Source organism: Akebia trifoliata, chromosome 12, assembly GCF_017979445.1.
Source record: "Akebia trifoliata isolate Shusen 1 chromosome 12, ASM1797944v1, whole genome shotgun sequence".
Taxonomy (NCBI): domain Eukaryota; kingdom Viridiplantae; phylum Streptophyta; class Magnoliopsida; order Ranunculales; family Lardizabalaceae; genus Akebia; species Akebia trifoliata.
The window spans coordinates 33,095,433-33,108,604 of NC_141386.1; the positions used below are offsets into that span (position 1 = coordinate 33,095,433).

Sequence of the window (13,172 nt, forward strand, 5' to 3'; positions counted from 1 at the left end):
GTACTCCCAGGAGTTATTTTGCACCAACTCTAGGCCTACTTGATGAAACACATGGCACATAAAATGCTCAAATCAAACAGTTAAAAGTCATCAATGGTGCTGATTTTTTTTTAATGCAAATCCATAAGGGGTGGATAAAACATTCATGGATCATTGTCATTGAGCCATTGAATGTGACGTGGCATTTTTGGTCCATGGCTAATGGGTAATGACCAATGACAGCATTGTCCATGATCAATATGGGTCTTGGGTGGTAGGGTCCATTGAGGGAGACAGTTGGGGTCCAACAAAAGGTTTAAATTGAGGCCGAAAGAGTGCAAGAGTGGTGAACCATGACAGAATGATCTATCATAAATTGATGGGGGTCTATTGAGTATGAAAGACATCAGTAGAGGTCCAAAGAAGTATCTATAGATGCTTTCTCTGGGGCAAAAAGTTAAGCCCATGACAGCATCAATGTCCACATTAGAGAAAGGACCAGACCATCTTCCCATATTTCTTAGGTGATTGATTTTTAGTGAAAAAAATCTTGCATTATTCATGAACTTAGGGACCCAGAAAGCATGGAGGGTAGGAAAGGAGCGTCAATCTAAAAAATATCGTAGCTGTCGAGAGTGTCTGCAACCCATCCCCATATTTTGATAATGAGACTGGAGAAGGATCAACTCACAAAGCGCCAAAGCAAGATTTGAGAGTGGGCACAATGAACAGATGTCAAACAGAAATTGTACCATTTTTTAAATGGGCAACTGATCAAACCTCTACCATCAACTAATTACGATGAAACGAACCAGATTGGTTTTAGGTTATAGTGGGGCCGCCCTGGGAGGATTTGCTCATTAAGTGTTTAAATATAAGACTAGCTGAATGGGAAAGTAAGCTTAATCTTCATCTATTGTGAATCAAAGTTTAAAATTTCTAATCATTAGAAGTTTGAACTAGTGTGTTAAAAACCCAATTTTCTATGTGTTCAAGTTTTAGCATCTGTCAAATCGATTTAGTGCATCTTCTGCAATAATCCTAATTTAGTAGATTGTTTGGTTTGCAATTGGATTCCATTGTATCTTAAACTTGAATTCAACATTAACCCATTGGACAGTGATGACAAATATCATCTTAAAGACAAAAACATTGGCACCAATTGAATCATATTGTTTTGCAGATGATGCTAAAAATGTTGCGCAAAGTCTGTGTGCCATCGAAATCCATGGAAACATGAAATGCAGTTGTGGTTATATTCAGAAATGGCACCAAGTTAGTGGTGTAAGTATGGTAGAATAACTCTCACACCTAGGTGGTAATGGGAAAGATACCTATTCTCAATCCATATATGCCAAGAAACAGAACCATTGATACATTTTTGCCAGAACAGGTCCACCATGAATCTGAAGGGTATGGAGGTGACCAGCCTCATCATCATCATCTTAGTTGATCAAGCAATTGACATAGTTGACTCACCGTGGGTCATACACTACGCTCCTACGGGGTTGTAGCACAAACATAACATTGATCAAACCACCATTGTTTTGTCTGATCTACAGCTAGAATTTGAGCTAAAATTAGGCAAACCATTAGAATAACGACCATACATCAAATGGTTAGATACTTTTATTATATAATAGGTGATTAAGTGTAATCAGTTGTGGAAAATTTGCAAGTCATCCAACCTACATATATATACTCTTATTATATCAAAAGTACATGTCATCTTTACAAAATATTTGGGAGCTGCAATGAAACTTAACTTGTTTTACATTCTAAATCAAGTTCATATCAAGTATTTATGGAAATGCAGAACCCATTACCTTGAATCAGAATTTTCTAGTGGATCAGGATCCGAACACCTCCTCATTGCATATGGGGCATGCCTGATTCAACAAAGTAAAACCCTTTGATTAAATTTATGTCCACTAACAGTAAATAAACAAATAGAGTCCTCTTAACAAATTGGCCAACTTTTAGAAATATGGAAATACCCTTCGATTTTAATACACAAACACAAGCAACTTGAAGTGAGTACAATGGAAAATCTCAAGAGCAAACGATGGAGATGCAAAATGACAAGAACTTAAGAGAAAAACAATCACACATGAGGCACATGTTGTTGTGTAAGTACCTTGTATTCTGTTACGCTACGTAGAGCTGCGGGGTCACGCTGCCCGCTCTGCCCCCACCCCCAATTTTTTAAGGGGTTATGAAGAGGGCAATCGTGAAATATTTTCCTAAGGGGTTTTCTATTTTTGGAGGTTCCTGTTTTGAGAAGTTCTACATATTTTGGTAACTCTCAGGTATATAAATAAAGATCTCTAGGGCTATAAAACTTATGAGAAGATAGTGATTGTTCTTGTTCTATTCCATGGATGTAGGCAACTGCCGAACCGTGTAAATCTTTGTGTTTTGCGCGATTGTGTTGTCTTTGCTATTTCGATTTTTCCACATATATTAAATAGGTTCACCACTAAGGCTACATTCAGCGGTGACAGAGAGCTTGCATTACATACAAATGGAAATGATTCAGAGTAAGTCTAGAATGACAGCTTATCTCAAAACAGTGAGACCCCAATACAGAAAACTGTCTGATTTTCCAAAAGAGACATCCCCACAAATTCGAGGTGACATGAACTCCCAAGATTCCCCAAGGGGCTTTAGAACCTTCCATGGGCCCAAGAGTACGATAAAATGATAGTTTTTGAGACACCTAACCCACATGATGACACAAACGATATATTTAAATATTTTGGAGACCAACTAGAAAATCACAATTGAACAAGTACGACACAAATAGGAAAAGTGAATTACCCTATTGAGCTTCAACCACTTTCCGATACATTTTGAATGATATTGGTGTTGGCATGGCAAAGGGTCAAGACATCTCGGTTTTTATAAGCCATACAACAGATCACACATCTGCATGCACCCCGAATCAGAAGTATGAAAGACTATTAGAATAGCAACAACAACAACAATAATAAAATTATAGGACATTACAGATACTTCAATGATAACTGCTTGATGTATACTACATGCCCTGGCAAACACAGCAAATTTTTACGTTTTGAGCCTATTCTCGGGAAAGCTCTAGGTTTTAGGCCCTTGAAAATAGGGCACAATTGCACCACTTTAGTTTGACCATATGAATTCTTTGGAATAGAAACATAAATATTTAAATTGACTTACTCCTCATGTTTGTCCTTCTTTGAGAAAAATCCTGTTTTATACTTGTACGATGTCAAGTAGGAAATGAGCTCATCTGATAATCCTCTATTTTCAGTGCCAATAGATTCTCCAAGCGATTGCAATTGCTGACATGAGAACATTGTAACAATCAAATTGTGCATGCCGAACAACATATTGAAAGCAGGAGATTTCATGTAAAAATAAGAAGACAAATTCAAGGATAGTTCTAAGTTTAATATATGATAATAGTAAAGGATGGTAAATACATGTATTACTTATACAAGTAGAAATAGTAGGCAATGTTTACAGAACAATGTAACCTAACACACGTGGCCATAAAGCTTTTCTCTGTTTATTGATAACAAGCAATAAACAGTCAAACTGTGAGGTGTTATCCTAATAGTCGCCATGACTTGTGTTCTAAGCCATGATTTAACAAAACTGGATTATCCTTCATGGACAGACTCACCTCATACGTCATGTTATCCGGGTCAACATTATCTTGTGTCACAGCCTGTGTTTCAACATAGAGAGAATCTTAGGTTGGTTCAGATATGCAGCAGAGTAATCTTAAACATGAAAACAATTTAATAAAGAGAGGAAAAGAAACAAATAATATACATAGATTACCTGGGCAGAATTGTTCGTAGAGTTGACTTCTCTGTTAACTGCAGAAGATAATTATGGAAGTTATTTCATGACAATCCATTCAAAAGGACACACTACCATGAGGATACCAACTATGAGTAATTGCAATAGATGCTCAAATAAATTATTTTATTTTTTGCATAGAAAAGATGCACTTAAGACTTAACATGTATCTTAGAACAGGATTTCTTCACAAGTATTTGATTATGGCATGGTGTGATACAACACCATATTTTTATATTGCACTGGCTACATTTTATGCATAGTTTACTTATGAATAATGATTTTCTGATGCCCCCTCTGACACACGCCCCTGACGTGGCATGTGCTAGAACCATAGATTCTTTTCCTCGGGATACACAACTGCACATATTTATGGGGATGTACAGTTGTGTATCCCAAGGGAAAAATCTATGGTTCTAGCCCATGCCATGTCAGGGGGCATCAGAAAATCACGACTCTTTATTTATCTAGATAAGCATAATACATTATAGGCATGAAATAGCTAAGAAGATGCCACGGAGAAGTTGATACCATTTTCAGGAAATCAAATTGAGATCAGATTTGGGTATGAAAATAATTACATTAAATCGACCTATGCATCTAATAAATTCAATGAGAATGTGAATGTTGTTAATTTCTAACAACAGCAATGAAAAAACTTGGAAGGGTCATAAATAAATAGTGAAAATTCAAAAGTGCTATTGTAGCAAAAAATTATTTTAACTTTTCAGAGGTTGGTAACACTAAGCTATAAAATGAAAATTTTGGTATAAAATCAGGTGACCCTGCAAAATCAGACATGGTGACCATGAAGCAAAATCAGGTGTGCCTAAGAAGTGCCACTTAGCTAAGTGGTAAGACGCGTGGAGAGTTGTTCCCATGTCCTAGGTTCAAACCCCCTTGAAGCCATACTTCTTATGCTAACCACTAACTCATCTTTACCGGAAAAAATTAAAAATCAGGTGTGCCTACATGTCTGTAGCCTATTAGCCAATGTGATAATATCAAAGATAATTTTTATTTACATAAATACTGGTTCAAATAATTCAAAAGCATCAACGCACAAAAGTTATCTAAAATCAATATTATTAACGTATAACAACTACAGGAAACAAAATAAAAAGAATTTAAAGTTGTCTAGGCCACTATCCATCTTGGTGTGAATTAGTAATGTAGTTTCTTTGTCACGTTGCAACTTAACGTGCAGTTTTAGTAGAGTTTTAAAAAATAAGTAGCATTTGCCGCTCTTTGTTTCATTTGGATTATTAAAGCAAGAAACACAACCTTGGCAATGAAGTTTAAGATATGAACAAATAAATAATTACTAACTTCCATAACAAAACGTTTCACAAATTCATTTCATAGCTCATGGCCCCAAATTAAAACACATTTAAATTTCCCTAATCAAAAAACCCCCAGATGTTCCAAGATAGGAAAGAGGAATCCTCACTCTATGTGTATATAGATAATAAAGCACTATTGATTCCAATTGCAGCATGAACACGACGAACAATAGAAACCCAAGTTTCATATCAAGCAAAATAACCACAAGTCAGTCACCAAATGAACTCATTAGCAATATAATCAAGCAAGCTTCGGATATTATATCATCAAAATCATAGAATAGCTCTGTGGGAATCATCTATACATACCAGATCCGGTTCCAATAGTTTCACTAAGGGATTCATTCTCATCTTGGTGCTCCAACTCCTGCAAGGCTCTAGCTAAAGCCTCATCTGACTCTAACTGTGACTTGGCATTGTCAACCTGCAACGGCTCTCCGTCTTTTTCTTGAACCACTCTCTCACTACCACTACGTTCGTGGTTGGGATTAGAATCAGTACTTGTAGAAGCTTTAGTCCAATCAAACCCACCGTTTATTTGGAGTGATTGGTACACAATTTCCTAAAGCATAATAAATCAAACAGATTCGTGAAACTTTTAATCAGGAAGATTAATATCACTTTTTTGGTAATTAAAAGGTGCTTTCTTAAAGTCATACTGACCTGATTTCGAAGAACCTCTTCAAGAGAAAGATCGCCTTGTTCAAGAAATCCGGCAAAATTCTCTTCGACTACGCCAGGGACAGCGGCGTGTACATAATGAACATCCACCTGTTGATTCCCCATCGTTTCAGACATCAGCCTCGTGCTGATAATTCCTTATGTAAATCTGGGTGTGATCTTATCTTCAACGTCTTCTACTGGATTGAGAAGAGTAGTCCCCTCTCCCTCTCCCTCTCCCAGGTATCTTCAGAGAATTGAAAGTCAGTCAACGTCAACAGGTCATAAAAATAAATTAAAAGAAAAATCAAAATTCATTTATTAGGAAAGTGACCCATTTAACATTTTATCTATCACCTCATCACATTATTTTTTAATTGGATCTCTATTTCTACGTGTTTTCTTCGTTTTCTTAGTCTTTTAAATTGACCCATTAACAGTTAGAGATTACTTTGTAACCATCCTTATCTATCTCCAAAATTGATGCAGATTGCAGACACTATTTCAAATCATAATTTTACATATCCACAGAGGTATTTCAAAAATTACGGGGGAAAAAAAAAACCTACTAAGCTCAATCATGATAAATCACATAGTTCCAAACATGAAAAGAAGAAATTGGATCGACCACAGATCTAAGAGACATAAAAATATAATTTGAAAAAAACCCAAAAATGATCCATTAGGAAAGGCACCTTTCAACTTTAATAATCAGCTTTTTTTTTTCTTTTCTTCCTACAAGTTTTTTTTCCTTCATACCACAGACCTGTCATCAATATCTTCCTTCACCTTCTTTCCTATATAATAAAATATAAATATATAAAAAATAAAAAAAGACCAGGTCACAAGTAGAGTTGACTCTGTAAACCATCCCTGACTATCTGAAACATTGATTCAAAGACAAATTCAGGACATAATTCAAGAAACCCATGAAGAAATCTACACAAACTAGGCAAAAATAGATAACACCACAGCAGACAGCACATCCGTGATCAAGAACATAGATCTCAAACATGCAAATTAAGCAGGAATAACTCAAAATTAACAGCAAAATCAAAATGGGGTTTCCAGTAATTTCTCTATAGTTCATGTAGAACCAAGAAATATATATAAATATAAATAGATATTGAAGATGGGAAGTAGTACCTAAGGGAAGATGATGAAATGGGTCTTGTTAAGTCCTTTTTTTCAGACTCAGAGACTCAAGTGTGAAGAAACTGTGGGTGTTTTGAGTGATTTGATATGGAGACTGGTGAGAGAGGTTGGGTTTAGAGATGAAAAGTAAAAGTAGGACCACCTTGACTAATGAAAAGGTGTAGAATACAACTCAGTAGATTCATAATCACGACACCACCTGACCACTACCAGGCACCACCCCTCGAATCCAATCTTCTCTTTTAACCTCTCTTTTTCTTCTATTTTACTTCAGTAAAAAAGTTCCTTTTTTTTTTTTTTCTTTTTCTTTTAAGCCACTGACCATGTTTATGTTCGTGCATGTATGAGAGAGAGAGAGATATGTTACTGTAGAACCTTTAATTCTTTAGTCATTTTTTTATTATTTTTAATTGGGGTACTCTTAGCAAAATTTGGTGTGGCAATACACTCTCTCTTTATTTATAATTTTATTAAAAACTGATTTAATGTGCATCTCGAAGACCCCTGGATGATCTATTCCAAAGATTCCCATTTGGGATCAGACCCAAAATCCAGTCTATTCGAATTTGGGAACTTTCAATCTAGATCATGGGATTTGTTTTCTAAATTCTAATAAGGATTAATCCGACAAACATCGGATTTGATAACCTACACGATCGATTATGGATCAACCATGTTTCCACTCCACCTAATAAATGTGAGAAAGTATGCAACTTATTTTAAATACACCAAGTTATTTCCAATTTTTATATCAAACCAGAGTGATTAGATTTAGACCCAATTATATAATTGTTATCGGATCGGATTTGAGATCGTAATATTGAAATCCAATTAGAACCCTATCCAACAAGAGTCTTAGTGGATCGGTTCCTAATTCGATTTATTATAATGAAAGAAGGCGGAGTAGAAGTGGTTCGATATCACAATTTGAATGGTCATAAGTGCTCTTAATTTTTATATTTAAATTTAATATAATCAATGTTATTTTGATATATAAAAAAAATAAAAATAACCGTGAAGACTTATTTTTTTAAATATTTACTAAAAAAATATGGATCACAAAAGACACATTTTATCACACATCTTCCTCCCAACGACAAATAGAAGAATTATTCTAATAAAATACTTTTAAAAAATATACCCTTTAAATCACTTTACACAACCAATCATCATCAATCTCTTGGATGATATATTGATTGAGGTAGTGATGTGATCATCATCTCCACCACCATCATCATATCATCATCATTCATTGCCATTGTCATCATAGTCATGATTATTATCATCGTCATTCCTCGTCATTGTCATCGTCATCATAATGATCATATCACCACAATCATCATTGTCATACCTATCATCACATCATCATCTTTTAACAGTTGAGATTGATTAGCCTAGGAAAGAAAGACAAAAAGAAATCAAGAGTTTTATTTATCATTTTTCATTAACTAATTAAAGAAGGCCAAGGTTGATGAGCTCGTCTTCAAATTCTTAAATTTAGGTCATCTCAAATATTCACCAAAACAATGGATTGGGGTAACTCTAAAACAAATTGAGTTTTAAAACTTTTCAAATTACCTGGAAGGGTGATTTAAAAATTTTAATAAAAGAAATTTCAAAACCTCCTCCTTAAACAATTATGTCCGGGACCTACTTTCGAAAAATGGGTTTTTATGGTTATTTTCTCTTTTTAAAATTATTATATATATATATATATATGAAAATGATCTATAGTTCTGTACCCTTATCTCGTACATTCACCACAACTCTTTAATCAATATTTTAAGGGTAACTTAAAAAATTTATTGACGTGAATCATAGATTTTTCTCTTGATATACACAATTGCACACATTTTATGAGAATGTCCAATCGTGTATCTCGGAAAAAAAATCAGGGTTCTTACGGGGCACACGTCAGTCGAGTTTTTGAATCGTCATGTTAGGTAAAGTTATAAAACCATTACACTAGTTTAAATTATAAATAAATTTTTTTGGTACATGTGTCTTTCCACGTGTCACATTTAGTGATAAATAATTAAAGAAGATGACCGAAGCGCTTCATGTCACATACGACACATCTAAAGGTATTTGGAGGCCATATGTATAGGAATTAAAATTAAGATGTTTGTTTGAGGAAAAGGTGGGCCAACCCCTTACGAAGGTCACGTATACATTTCATGGATGGTCCCACTATGCTTGAATAAGACTTCCACTGCTTGACTTATGAACATAGCCATTGAATTTCAATAAAATCACAGCTATGACACTGGTGTCCATTTGATAAAGAAAACAAAAAAAACAAATGTGGAATCTTCCTTAAATGGGACCCATCTAATGTGGGTCCCAATTTCATTATGTCGGTTGGCTTAAGTTTTGTAGATTACCATTTGAATCTATAAAATTAGGGTCTTGGATTTTCTTTTAATTTTTTGGGTCAATTTTTAGATATTCTCCGATTTTTGAGATCCCTACATTTATAAATGGATGATTTAAACATACACCTCCATTGTTTTGTTGAATATTTGAGATGCCCTGTGTTTTCAAACTGATGACAGACCCCTTGATCTTGGTATTTTGACTTTTTTCTGACATAAATTAGCAGAAATGACTCATATTCCCTCTGTTCAACATCTAGTCAAAAATCCTTTTTTTTTTTTTTTTTTTTTCAAAATCAATCATCTTCAAGTTTTTTAACATTTATGGTGGATTTCTTTTAATCTATTCAATCTTATTGTTAATCCATTATTTTCTACCTAACGTTAACACTTTATAGAAAATCCTAAATTTTCTAGTAAAACCTATGTCGTCTTCTACTTCCCAAATTCCTATTCGATTTTTTCCCCCACACTAATCATCTTCAAGCCCTTCAAACTTTATGATACATTTTTTTATTTAACCTTATTTTCAATCGGTCATTTTTCAATTTAACCGTTAACTCTTTGTAGAAAACCCTAGATTTTTTATCCACAATCCGTGATTTTCTACTTTTTCAAAAATCTTATATTGCTTTGAGGTTGAAAATGAAGGTAACATTTTTTATCCAAGAGGTTAAAATATGGCTGGTTTGGAGAAGTATATTCAAAGGTTTTCAACTAGGGATTGAAGGTAAGTGCATTTGAGTCATTTTTTTATATTAATCTATCAAAGAAGACTAGGATCAAGGGGTATTTCATCAGTTTGAGAACACGGGTATCTCAAATATTCAATAAAACGTGGAAGGGTACATCTAAATCTCCTTATATAAATTGATGACATATCCCTTGATCACGGCCTTCTATGAGAGGTTAATGAAAAATGATTCAATTACCCTTATCTTTGACTTACATCCTATTAAAACTCTTGTAACTAATATTGTGGGATTGAATTGAAGGGTCAATTTATAATGAAATTGATAAAGTTGGATGTGAACTGAATTTTTGGAATTTTAAAATACATAATTATCATCCCTCTGAATTATTTTATCATTAAGCAGACCCATGGCCGGCCATGGAGAGATCCCATCATCAATTTATGAAAATAGAAGTACATGGGTTGGTGTTGGGTCCATTTGTCTACAACCTTTTAACATCCACCACTCATTTCTTGGGCCCACACATTATAAGCAAACAACAATCTTTATTAATGTCATCTCAGCGTCATTATTCTCACTAACCTCATATGCCCAAGTAGCTATAATAAAATGGGACAACAAACTAGACATTCGTGCTCCTGGATGATAAGATTGCAAATGATGTTGTGGGCCTCCACAATTGTGATCAATGATCATCTCTCGAGGTAACCGTGATCATAGGATTGCATCAAAAGTCATTATCGATGTCATTAATGATTTGACCCTCTTATCCAAATCTACACCGTGGAAGCTCGTTATTTCCTTTTGTAATTAATCGAACTTCTTAATAATCAAATAATGTCACTAGAAATAAATAGGTTGTTGTGCAAAAATGTGCAACAAATAAAACAAGCAATGAGCAAGAAATTAAATGCAAAACGAAATAGAGAACAAAAGACATGATTTACGTGGTTCAGCAAGATACCTATTTCCATGGGCAACGATGATCAATCCACTATCTTCAATGAGATTTTACAAAATTCATAAAAAACCCTAGTCCCCTGTTATACCCAATTGCACTCTCTCTCTCTCTCTCTCTGGTGGCTCTACTACTTACACATTAAGAATAAATCCTAAAAATATCATTTATATACTTAGGGTTACAAAGAGCAAAAAAATAGGTCGGATTAAAATCCAAACCAAATGGTCCAAATCTTTGGGTCGTTAATAGATCATCAAGAATCCGGGTTGAATTCATGACAATTCTCCAACATAGGTCTCAAAGATGTAATGAGAAATCTCAACATTCATCCCAAAAAATCACCCCAATTTGATAGTTGGAAGAATGAAAAGGGGACATAAATTCATAAAAAAAAAAAACAATGTGACGAGAAATAAAAATATGGCAAATTGAAGGATGTAAACAGAAGAAACTACTGACATATCATAGGCACCCCAATTTAAAGGTTCTAGACTTGGTAATCATACCTAATCCCTTAAACTAAGCTACTATTAAACTTGAGAAATCCAATTTAGGGTCCAAAGCCATCTTTAAGAATTCCCTTGGTAGTACAAAAGGATTTAGTCAAATATTTGATTTTATTGATAAATAATCTTAGACTAATTTCCTCTCTTGAACATGCCATCCACTTTGAAGTCAAGCATTATTTTTTAAAATTCAAGAAGAACTATAGATTCATGAATCTAAAACTTTCAAATTTTAATTCTCTACTTTTTTTGTGGAGAAAATAATCATTCATTAAAATAAAAAATTTGAGTTTCCTCTTTGTGTAGACACCCCAATTTGCACGAATCCGTTAGAAAAAATTCAAATTTTCAAAATTTAAAGTTGATTTCAATTAAGAGTTTAAAATCCTTCAACAGGCTCATGTTACATAATAATTGTCATTTGACACATTAATTCATGTATACATGCATCATCTCATATTGTTTTACATGCCTAAACCTGATCTTCAATCCAATCTAATTTCATACCCATTTCATTAATCCATTGCTCTAAATTCATAAGTCAACCAAAGTTCATTCTCGCTTTCTAATCCAAACTCATTATCTATTATTTAAGCTATTATCCATGTCTTGGTCTAATACAAAGTCGACATTCAAGCCTAATCTAAATATTCAAACCTAAATCATACAAGCCCATAACCCCAATCTAAAATCAAAATCTAATTCTAAGCTCATACTAAGCTTATTCTATGCCCATGGTCTTACACATTTCACAAGAAAGGACACATATTGGTTTCTCATCAATTTCAATATCTAATAAGGCTCTTCATTGGTTGGCCAATGCTCCAACCTAATTGGAGAGTCAACTCTCTTGAGAAATCCCAATAATGTCCTCTTCAAAAAGTAAGGTCAGGCCAAAAATGTATTTTGATCTTTGATAAAAATTTCTAAAGTTAAGAGAACTTCCAATCCTACCCCCAAAAAGTAGGAATCTTCAAATACATGCATAAATCTATCCCATTAGTCAATTTTAAAAATATATATCCACCCTTACTTTATAAGTTATTTATAAATGAACCAATGTCTATTTTTTTACCTCTCATTCCACCTTTACACATGTCACTCTCATACTCACATTCCCAAAAACACTTTTATTCTTTCACTTCTATTTAGCAAAAAATCAAAGACCAAAAAATGTTTTTAGAGTTTATTTTTACAAATTTCATATTTACCCTCATAAAAATGAAAAATCCAAAAATAAATAACCTAAACTTCATATCATTTCTCTTTGTTTTTAGGATTAGACTACTTTGCTAAAAAAAAAAAAAATTCATAAACTTTATAAATAATCATATTTCCTATGAGTAATTCATGCTCACAAGTCTCATTTCCCAACTTAAAATTCTACCAAAATCCACACTACCTCTATAATCCTCTCTCAAGTCAACCCCCAACTCAAGAATTTCTATTTATCTCTCAACTCTCAACTAACAACTCTCATATTCTTTAACATTTTACCTTTAATTAAAACTCTCAATCTTCAAGTTATTTCTTTCAATACTCAACATCATTCAAAAACATTAAGGGATAATGTGAGTGTAGATTAGAACTTTTATTTAAGTACTTACATCTTCTACTCCTAATCTTCTATTTATTTTTATGTTTTAGAA

General features: G+C 33.7%; 1 pseudogene across 1 annotated transcript; it reads right to left on the minus strand.

Annotated features, from left to right (window-relative positions):
- Positions 1 to 1,586: 1,586 nt before the first annotated feature.
- Positions 1,587 to 7,238, minus strand: LOC147389652 (E3 ubiquitin ligase BIG BROTHER-related-like; annotated as a pseudogene). The gene is made up of 8 exons (XR_015170658.1): positions 6,978 to 7,238; positions 5,835 to 6,078; positions 5,481 to 5,733; positions 3,808 to 3,845; positions 3,647 to 3,691; positions 3,178 to 3,302; positions 2,800 to 2,907; positions 1,587 to 1,868 (listed from the first exon to the last, which is right to left on the minus strand). The product of XR_015170658.1 is annotated as an E3 ubiquitin ligase BIG BROTHER-related-like (transcript).
- Between the last annotated feature and the right edge of the window lie 5,934 nt (positions 7,239 to 13,172).